The sequence below is a fragment of the Dreissena polymorpha genome, chromosome 1 (genome assembly GCF_020536995.1).
Source record: "Dreissena polymorpha isolate Duluth1 chromosome 1, UMN_Dpol_1.0, whole genome shotgun sequence".
NCBI lineage: Eukaryota > Metazoa > Mollusca > Bivalvia > Myida > Dreissenidae > Dreissena > Dreissena polymorpha.
Window position 1 is genome coordinate 3111327 of NC_068355.1, and position 12030 is coordinate 3123356.

Sequence of the window (12030 nt, forward strand, 5' to 3'; positions counted from 1 at the left end):
ACAAGGTCTTTTCATACACACACACATTTTGACTCCTTTGACCTTGACTTTGAACTTAGGGTCCGCGTTTAGGTGTCAAAATGTGCGTTTAGGTTTCGAAAAAGCATTTTTTGAGGGCATATGTCTTCGGATGAAGACATATCTTGTTCTAGGTAGATCTTACCTAAACATGTCATGTTTGTATGTGTTGCAATTGTAACTTGAGTTTAATAAAGTGATGTTATGTTATGTAAGAATAGTTGAGAAAATAAAAATCAGAAAATATTTGTGACTTTGTGAGTTATTTTGTTGGTTAAATGAGGTGGATAATGACTTCCAATGTGTCAACAGTTGTGAGTGAACCTGACTATTTCTAACCACCTATAAAAGTGTGTTTTGAGTATTTATTTATGGTACAAACCACTTCTGCTCTTTATTGCCTTAGTAATATGCTAAAACCAGTGACTACCTTGAAACAAGAAATTCTATGAAAACACGTCAAGTGTTGTCCCTACTGGGGACTGCAAAGGCTAACTGGGATAACACTTCGTACATGCATTAAGCCCTGTTTTTCCAGAGCGCATCTTATTTTTTATATTGCCAGTTCTCGTGTAAAATTACATGCTCTTGAGTCTGTTTCCTGAATAGAACCAGTCATTGGCTGCTTTACAACGATGGGAAAAAAGCGTGTGTAATAACCTCCTTTTTTCCATATCATATTTTCATCTTTTTTAACTCTTTCAGTGCTGGAACCGAATTTTGAAGGCCTTTCCAAACAGTTTGGATCCAGATGAGACGCCACATAATGTGGCGTCTCATCAGGATACAAACTGTTTGCTATTCTGATTGTATTCTTTGAAAAAAATCGAAGAAAATGCTAATTTAGAAATTCAGCAGACGACATTTATGCAGACGACAAATGTCCCAGCATGCAAAGGGTTAATGATGAAAGTTTACTTTTTGGCTGAATGGTAAGTGGGGTGCGTATAAACTGTCCATGGCTTTCAGTAACTATATGTCTCTTTCTTGTCCCTTAGTAAAGAAAACCTGGTTCATTTTATCTTGTTCCTTTCACGGTCAAGTCTCAAATAGACTTATTTTTTAATTTCACTTTTTTTTTTAAATACCAAATTAATTATTAGTCATTGATGGAGATCTAAACAACCCTCAGTTTGGATCGAACCCGTGACTAACTGTATCCGATAATTAAAACCAAAATCTTTGTCCGCGAAACTAAATGACTGAGTGAGTGAGTTTGTGATTGAGTGACTGACTGAGTGAAGGAGTGAGTGAGTGAGTGACTGACTTAATGAGTGATTGATATGCATCTATTTAAAATGTATTCTTCACCATTAAGGCATAATAATGAACGTATTAAAACTTCTGGAAATGCGTCCCTGGGTTATCCCTGTGCTTTGTATTGGAAGCTTAAAGTGATATTATGGGCATCTAATAGTATGAAGGCGTCTATCGCAACCGTTGTGTTTATTTCTGGTGTTTTCACTTCATATACACTTATATTTGTTAATGCAGCATCAACATACTAAAACAATATGCTGGAAAGAGCAAAATAATCCATTTGAATGTCAACCGTACTTTCGTTTTGACAACTGACGACAGAAATGATTCGATTATTGTAAACCAGACAATAGATAATTAGCTGTACTTACGCTCTGTCGCTGGCTTGGATCACTTGAACTGAGGATCACCCAGGACATCTTGGATTTCCAAGGAGAACGTAAATACAACAGAATCGTCTAGGAATAGCAGAACCGGAACTGAAGACTATTTCCCAGAAGTCACCGCATTTGGGGTCCGGACGGTCGAGTCAAACCGGTCTCCACCACACTCCTCCCCGTTCTAACAAGCCCCCCTCCCTAGCCCAATTTAGCTTTCCAATCCCCGTCTAAGGTTTAACCCTATAATTTTTTAATACGTAACCAAATCTAAGGCGTTTAAGTCATCAGGAGAATATTAAAATTATTTCTTTCCACCCACTGAGCTGCCCGTCCCCAGGTTACACCATATATTACACCACACAGCTCATAGCCTTTCCCCCATATGACCCACCAGAAATCTGGTCAAAACCACACCAATCCATTCACCACTTTAGTTCCCCCCTTGCCGGTGTACGAGCCCACTGGGTCCGCATGACCGAATACTTAATGTGTGGCTCCAGTGAAAGTGACAACCCAATGCGGACAGCGCCGCATTCCTAGGCCACTCCCACTCTCAGACCACACCATCTTCCCACCACCTCCATATCCCCCTCAAACTGGACCCTCCCAGATTCTGGGACTACGGCTATCTCTCTCACCTCCGACTCATCCACCAACCTGACCCTTCCAGACTCTGGGACTACGGCCATCTCTCTCAACTCCACCTAATCCTCCAACCTGACCCTCCCAGATTCTGGGACTACGGCCATCTATCTCACCTCCACCTCATCCTCAAACGTGACCCTTCCAGACTCTGGGACTACGGCCATCTTTCTCACCTCCACATAATCCTCCAACCTGACCCTCCCAGACTCTGGGACTACAGCCATCTCTCTCACCTTCACCTCATTCTCAAACTGGACCCTCCCAGACTCTGGGACTACAGCCATCTCTCTCACCTCCACCTCATCTTCCAACCGGAATATCCACCTCCATCTCTGAGAGACTGAGTCTTGTGTCCTCTCCGGTTGGAGCCAACTCCCATGTCACCCTCACCTCATTGCCATCCACACTGCCCAACATTCAACCGGAGTCCTCAACCTCAGAGGAGAGCAGAACCATCAGCATCGTCCACCTGCCGAGACTCCGGTATTACCTCGACTGGAGCTTCCGCCTCCACCTCTGAACCAGAGATGACGATGGCCTCTCCAGCAAGGTTATGTTCGACCTTGCAATGTACTCCTAACATAACTCACAACCCTTATCCAATCTTATGTTTTCTTTGGGATAGCATCAATAACAAAACAGTCACTAAGATAACCACATTTATACCCATCAAGCATTCGCACACACTTATCAATTTAACATCTGAATCCCGGTTCATATCATTATTTTATCCCATATCAACGTTTAGTGCCGACAATTAGGTCAATCCACATTCCACACATTTACAAACCACAACTTTATACAAGTATAGGAGTTAATACTTTTTTAGGTATGGTTCACAGTTGCTCTGAAAGCTAAATGTGTAATCACGCCTTCACCAATTACCACTCAGCAATCATGGTCGACCATTAAGGACATCATAACATTTGACAGTATATCTAAAACCATACTTTGCCTTTCAATTTGTGAGTACCTTACGTCAATAATTTTTAAGGGATGGTTCACAGTTGTTCTGAAAGCTAAATGTATAATCACGTCTTCACCAATTACCACTCAGCAATCATGGTCGACTATTAAGGACATCATAATAATAGACAGTTTTTCTAAAACCATACTTTGCCTTTTCAACTTGTGAGTACTTTTTGAAAAGGAAAGGTTGCATAGGATACTTACTCTTGTATGTAATATTGTATTATCCGACACGCAATATACTGCAAAGTAACTGAAAGATTATTGTAATTCAAGACAGATTCTTTTGTTTCAAAAAGTCGTTGCCAATCCATCAACATACAATCTCTTCATACTCACTGCAAACTCTCAACAATATAGGAACCATTCAATCGAACATGCAAATAATTCTGCCCTGTCATTACAATAATTTCTACTACTCCCAAACCGGAAACTATCTTGCTCCCTTAAGCTTTACTAGGTTAGAGTGAACCATCAAACTGAGCTCTGCCTTCACCTGTTAATCAGATGAAAATGGCATTCTCCACACAATCACCTCCGCCTTGCCTTTTCCTTTAGGCATAGACGAGAACTCCTCCACGCCTGGTTTTCGGAACTTAACCCGATACAGACACTAACACCTTCCCTACGAACAACCAGAATTGGCCCCAAATTGAGACTTCTGATTCTACCTACACAGCCTACCACATTTACATTACTCGACGAACTCATTGCATCTCACGGCTGAACCACCATTGGGTGTGTTATTCAACCGGTCACTGCAATCGACCGCTCTTCACACCGTCGCTACCATCTCATTAAGTGCATGCGCACTAAACCACCAAGACAAGCTTACATCAGGTGGCTCAGTTCCATGCATAAGCCACTTCTGTGTAAAACAGAAATCATAATCATAGGCCAGTTGCTCCAATAATCTGAAGCCACCTATGATGGCCCTCTCACTCGCCTTACCAGCCCTGTCAACAGGTCCCTTAACCTTTGACTGCACCGCCAGGCGCTCTTCTTTTCCCACTAACAACTTTTGGCCCTCCATTATAGGGGTCAGTTCAGGGCCGCCAATACTGACCCCTAATCGTTTTAATCAACTAATGTCGCCTGCATAACCAATCCTGTGTCCTCGACACCAAGATATATGGCAGCAGTTAGACATCTCCCTCCGCCAGGCATAATCTTCTCACTTTGTGCCAGTCTCATTTGCAGTTGGTTAACTTCTCGTTCCATATTCTGGAAGTCATTGCCCTGCTTCTGCAGGTTCTCCTCCACTTTCATTTTGTTCCCATACTCCTTCAGTCTCGACTCCCCCTTAGCAATCGCCTCCGACTTCTCTGCTTTCAAACGCTTGAAGATTGCACGAGCTTTCGCCAACTGAAGGTTCTCCTTCTCCACTTTCATTTTGTTCCCATACTCTTTCAGTCTCGACTCCCCCTTAGCAATCGCCTCCGACTTCTCTGCTTTCAAACGCTTGAAGATTGCACGAGCTTTCGCCAACTGATTTGCACGGGCTTTCTCCAACTGATCGGTTGAAGCTATCTCCAACTGTTCAATGCGTTCCTTCAGTTGAAAGTTCTCCTGGCCGAGTGAATGTGCCTGTGACCTTAATCTTAAGATTTCTCCATCTTTTCTCTCATTCTCTTCATGAACTTGCTGCTTCATCTCTGCAATGGCTATCTGTCTGTCTGTCTCTAACTGTTCTATCATCTCCCGTGCCTGGTGTATCTGCTGCTGTAACTTACTCTCGAGGGAACTCTGCATTTTGTGAAACTGGGCTTGCAGCTCCCTCAATTCTTGGTCAACGCGTGCTTTATCTGTGAGCATAGCTGCCAGCTGTTCTTTGCTCTCTTTCAGGAGTTCTATAATCTCTACTTTGTCCTCTTCCGTCCATTCAAAAATATTGCCACCCATTGCCAGAGATATATTTCTTCTAGCGCCCTGTGCCCCTTCTATTGCCTCAGGCCTCAAAGGCGTTTCATTAGTTGTAGCCCATTCTGGCACCACCTGTGGCGTAGCCCCATATCCCTGCGGCATTGGAGGTATGGGTGAGTGCATATAATTCCCTGGCCCCCCCCCCATCCAAGCATCAGGGTAATAATGACCTGGCTGCCAACTACCAGGATACATTCCCGGATACATAGGCATGGGGTACCCCGGGTACAACTGCCACCCACTTCGCACCTCACTCCCCCTAACCGGGTCTATATCGACCGTAGGACTATAGGTATCCATTGTGAGTATTAAAGACACACTCAAAATATGTTCTTTGTTAATCTATTTTAATACGTCACTTGGGAAATGCTGTAATTGCAGTTGGAAATAAACAAAAACAAAATTGAAATGGATCCTTTATTCTTTATGTATTCTTTGAAAATGCTGAAGTAGCAATGCTGTGTAATCATAAAAGATATACTGCAGTTACGAGGAAATTCTCAAGAAAAATAATCAAAATGCCATTTAGTAAATTTAATCACTAAATAAACCAATAAATAAAAACTCAATAGTTCAAAATACCGCGCAGTGATGTCAATATCACCGGTGAAACAAAATAAATTAAAATGCCATTTAGTGAAACGAATCACTAAATGAGAAAGATATCATGGCGTGGAGATATCACCGAGTGAAGATAAGAACTGTCACCATGTGAAAATATTACACAGTGAAAATATCACATAGTGAAAATATCACCGAGTAAAATAAAGATCACTCAGTGAAACAAAATTCACCGCATGAGATTGATCACGCAGTGAAACAAAATATTAGGTGAAAAGAATTGTCACCATGTGAAAATATCACACAGTGAAAATATCACATAGTGAAAATATCACCGAGCAAAATAAAGACCACTCAGTGAAACAAAATTCACCGCATGAGATTGATCACGCAGTGAAACAAAATATTATTAGGTGAAAAGAATTGTCACCATGTGAAAATATCACACAGTGAAAATATCACACAGTGAAAATATCACCGAGCAAAACAAAGTTCACTCAGTGAAATAAAATTCACCGCATGAGATTAATCACGCAGTGAAACAAAACATTACTAGGTTATAATATAACCGAGTGATTACAATATCACCAAGTGATGTTACTGTCACTGAACAGATAAGAGTTCAGTAAGTGAAACAAAATTCACCACATGAAATAAATCACGTAGTGAAACAAAATCACCAAGTGAACAACATTCACCGAGTGAATAAATACACCAAGTGACCAGCCGACAAAGCACAGCAGTTTATACAGCAGTTGTGTTAAAATTAACTAAGAAGAAAAAATATATTTCTAATAAGTGTTTACTGTAATGTAACCTCCAGTATTTACGATTAAGAAAACGAAAGTAAAAAATTCCCAAATTTGAATATAATACAGTTGATAATGACTTGCCTTTGCCTGAAATACGATAACGTTAGTTGAAAACCAAATATGAAATACAATTGAACAACAGGGAGATAACTATTTACAGAGAGACTAAATTTAGCATGCAATTACACGGTTCGATAGTACGCTGTTCGACGATATCTGAAAGTTTCAAACACACTTAAAAATATAGTAATTAGCCTGAGTTCCAGAAAAAGGCGTAATACTATTTTAATATTAGGGTAAATAGGGACTATATGACCTAAAGTTACTTCACAAATGTTTAAAATAACAGACAAACAGGAATGTTGTTAACTAAAATTCAAGATGGCTGACAATTTACTTTGTTAATAATGGCCAATTAGAAATTTAAAATACGTATAGATTTTTTTCTTGCAGCGCCATTTATTGTAAACCAGACAATAGATAATTAGCTGTACTTACGCTCTGTCGCTGGCTTGGATCACTTGAACTGAGGATCACCCAGGACATCTTGGATTTCCAAGGAGAACGTAAATACAACAGAATCGTCTAAGAATAGCAGAACCGGAACTGAAGACTATTTCCCAGAAGTCACCGCATTTGGGGTCCGGACGGTCGAGTCAAACCGGTCTCCACCACACGATGAACGATGTGAGTCTAAATGTAGTTTTCATGCAGATTCGTTTATACGACACAAAGACACAATTTTGTTTTACGGATCGTTTCGGCTTAGAGGACTGGGTGAGTCATGTAAAATATAGAAAATAATACATATTTTTATAAACAACTGGTAGCAAGATGAGTTGTAGATAATGGGTCAGTTACCACATTTTAACTAATTCTTTTGACCTGTTAATTCTTTTCAGCTCAATTCAACAGTGAAAAAATGCCCATACTATCACTTTAACAATTGTTTATATTCACATTGTCTTGTTTATCTATTCATCCATTCATTTATTAACATGATCGTCCGTGTTAGTGAGATAAATAACTCTCAAATCTTGAATGCAGCGATTAGATGTAATGAAATGTATTATTTTCCGGAGTTCAAAATACAACAAATGCTTAAATATAATGGTTAGACTTAACCACCAATCAGTCAAACATCAATAATTCTTTAAGGGGTCCAGATATCGGAAAAGTAGCACCGGAATCGGATTCAGGAAGACAAAATCACATAGATTGGACCATCTTATTGTTTTATTTCCCTGGAATGTAAGGTGTACTGGGTTTTGCGCTTCTATTAAAAGGGTGCTGCATTCTTATCGAAATGCACAATTTAAACTCAATAATTCTTTAACGAGTCAGGATATCAAAAAATTAACACCGGATTCTGATTCAGCGACAAAAATTCATAGAGATTTCACTATCATATTGTTTGATTTCGATGGAGCGAACGAGCTAGCGAGCGAGCGTATTTCATTTGTGCAGGTAAATAGGACTGCGTGAGAAAAGGGTGCTTAATGCAAAACATTTTTTGATTATAACTTTTTTATTTTAATTTTTTTTTCAATTTCTTTTTCAAACTTTTAAACAACACTATAAACTGTTTATGTTTTATTGAAAACAATTTTTTTTAATTTTTTTTCATTATATGATACATATGTATTTTTTTATTTATTTTTTAAAAATTGATAACTTTTGAACGGCTGTAGATATCTTAAAAATTCCAACGAATTCGTGATCAGCGTGGTCATAGGCTATTAAACATTTGTTTATTTTATTTCAACGTTATTTTTTTTTTTAATAAATAAATAATTTATTTATGTTTTAAATGTTACGGACATAACATTCCGCATCTATCGCTTCAATATCATGTTCTTAATTCTATCGTACAGTTCTGCATTATAAAACAAACGTTTACAATATAGTTAAGAAACTAAATCACTCAACCAACTGAGTCTGGGATTGAAGCCGGATCGCCTTGGTGAGAAGCGTGTATACCAACCACTGCGCTGAAAGGACATGCACATGTGTTTTCCCAGAGCGAGGCTCATTTTGTCTTTCAAATGAATTGTGCTGATGCAGTACTTACTGATAAGGATTTCTTGACAGCTGATATATAGGGTCGCATGATAGGAAACATGGCTTAATGCACACGCTTATCTGGGACGACGCTTTACGCACATTTTGCGACTCATATCTAATGCAGGTGTTTCGAGTTTTAACTCGAAAAGCAAAATAGGTTTGCCGAATGGTTTCCATGGGTGAGTCTTGGCCCGATGTTCTACAACGCGGTCGTTAGTTTCGCATCTCTGACGACGACATTATCAGTGTGTTCTTTAAAGTGATATTATGGGCATTTTTCACTGATGAATTGAGCTGAAAAGAATTAACTGGTCAAAAGAGTCCAAGTATCTGCAACTCATCTTGCTACCAGTTGTTTATAAAAAAAATATAAATTCGGCGCCAGCCCGATGAGCGGAAAAAAACGTCGGCCGCTGATCGGACGGTGATCGGTGTCTATTTGTGACTGAGGTTTTAAACTTTGTCACTCATCGGACGGCGGACGGCTCCGACGTGTCCAGTCTTCCCGATGCATGGAGATCGGACACATCGGCCGGCGACCGGATTATTTGTGACTGAGGCGTAAAGGAGGTGGATTATGAATTCCAATATGTCAACAGTTGTGAGCGAACCTGAATATTTCTAACGACCTATAAAAGTGTGTTTTGAATATCTATTTAGGGTACACACCACTTCTGCTCATTATTGTCTTAGAACTATGACATGCAGATTTACGCATGTATTGACACACTATTACTGATATTGGGATTCGCTTACAGCAACAATTTTGATTTCTTTCGGGATAAGAATGGTTGAACCCATGGAAACCTGGAGGTAAAAGACTGATTTTAGCAATATTATTTTAAAGCTCGATTATGAGCTGATGTCAAGCATCAATGGCGATGTAACAAATGAAGCACACTGTTAAATAATATCGATTAATTAATTGGAGACTTTAATCCAGGTGTCTGAAAAAAAAAATATATATAATTTTATAGGAAATTGTGTATTCTTGAATCCGAAAGTTAAGCTTAATTTAATTAACGTTCATTTTATTGAAGTACATTTTCCCGCATTTTAATGTACGTTAAGTCAATGACGTAACATCCGCTTTCTGTTATTATTTGTATTATCCTGATGAAGGCGTAAGCCGAACCGTTGATAAAAAAGGAAAGAAAAATATGTGTTTTTGTTGGATTTATCATACTATATCCAGGTGTCTGCGAATATATGTATGTGTTGTCCTTTAAAATCTGAACATTGTATATATGAAGGTCCTCGCGTTGGAAGTCCTTAAATTGTCCGAACTTTTCCAGTGTGTGATATATGCAAATGAAGGTCCTCATGTTGCATGTAGTTGTCCAGTGTGTGATATATGCAAATAAGGGTCCTCGTGTTGTATGTAGTTGTCCAGTGTGTGATATATGCAAATGAAGGATGTCCTCGCTTTGATGTCTCATAAATATAGCTAAGTGAGAGAGGACCTCGAAGTGTTTTCTGTGGTTACTACTGCGTGTATCATATTTTTGAATAGAAATTTTTCTTTCTTATCTATATCTGCGTATTTATAGATTTTGTAGTAGAGAAAGGACAACGTTATAATGATGTCCTCAAAAACCACGTTAAAGTCATGGTCCCCGGAATGGTACCTATACAAACAAGGGTGTGTGTGTGTGTGTGTGTGTGTGTGTGTGTGTGTGTGTGTGTGTGTGTGTGTGTGTGTGTGTGTGTGTGTGTGTGTGTGTGTGTGTGTGTGTGTGTGTGTGTGTGTGTGTGTGTGTGTGTGTGTGTGTGTGTGTGTGTGTGTGTGTGTGTGTGTGTGTGTGTGTGTGTGTGTGTGTGTGTATGTGTGTGTGTGTTTGTGTTTGTGTGTGTGTGTGTGTGTGTGTGTGTGTGTTGTGTGTGTGTGTGTGTGTGTGTGTGTGTGTTTGTGTGTGTGTGTGTGTGTGTGTGTGTGTGTGTGTGTGTGTGTGTGTGTGTGTGTGTGTGTGTGTGTGTGTGTGTGTGTGTGTGTGTGTGTGTGTGTGTGTGTGTGTGTGTGTGTGTGTGTGTGTGTGTGTGTGTGTGTGTGTGTGTGTGTGTGTGCGTGTGCGTGCGTGTGTGTGTATGCGCGTGCGCGTGTGTGTGCGGATGCGTTCGCGTGTGCGTGTGTGTATGTGTGTGTGTTTGTGAAGTATCGTTATGTTTGCATTAGCATGCTTTAAAATGGTCAGTGCTCACTTGCCTTAAAACAAAATAAAGCGAGCTATGCTTTGTTTATAGACAAATTGAGCTGTTGCGGGAAAATATTCACCTAAATTGTCCGTGCAATAAACATGTCATGACATTCTGCTAAGCTGCATTTCAGAAAAGATCTTGGTATGTATTATTGCATGCCGTTTCTGCAGAAATATGTTTTATTTTACTGAACATACGTGGCATTGACAGAGACATGTATTTCGGACACGAAGAATTAAATTATGCAAAGATAATGCCATTGTGGGTGATTACACAAGATGTAATTTTACAATTATTTTCTTAACCATAATTTTCAAGAATAGACACAATGCGTAATTCTAAGTCGCAAACTATTTTAGTGTTACCATAACGCTATTGACTTGACTGGTTTTGTCCTCTCTCAACATGGGTATATACATGTTTAAATGTGTATCAATCAGGAACGGTGTGTACTATCTAAATTTACATTTGTTCTCGGATAGTAACGGAACATTCACGAGGGCAAACTGAAACCCATATTTTTTTAGAAACCTTGAATCAAAAGTTGTATTAACCGGTTATAAATATTCAATAAATGCTTGGCTGTACAGATCATAATTGTACGTGTAGCGGTCAACCAAAACAAATTACCGCATAACCAAATCGATTGGATATAACCCCTTGTACAACAACCAAAATAATTACTATGTTTTGCTGTATGCAAACAAACAAAATATTTGACAATTGTTACTCAGTTCAACAAATTTTTCCTGATGATGTAAATACATGTGTTACAAAAAGTAAAGCCCAAGTTTTCGGTGTTGTGTATTGCTATTTGATTTGAGATGATCTCAACAATTTTATCAATATGTAAATAGTCGAGTAACATTTTGCTAACATTTTTTGGTGATAAAAGGCAATGTCTCCCGCCACTGCAATGTCATCCGGGTTGAAGTTACAATGATCCGCATATTAAATGTGTTAAAGCGCTTACTTAACTTTTACATACAAATGTCTGAAGAGTGGCAATATACAATATACATTTCTTTATATGGGTTTCCTACAGAAAATTTGATACGAGTAAAGTTTCGCTTATTAAACCGTATCTAAATAATGCCAATGCCGTTTACAATTTAATGTTAATGTTTTTGTTCGGTATTATTAAGTACTATTGCATTATATGAGGGCAATACTGCAAGCATACTTTCTGTCTTGAAACAATG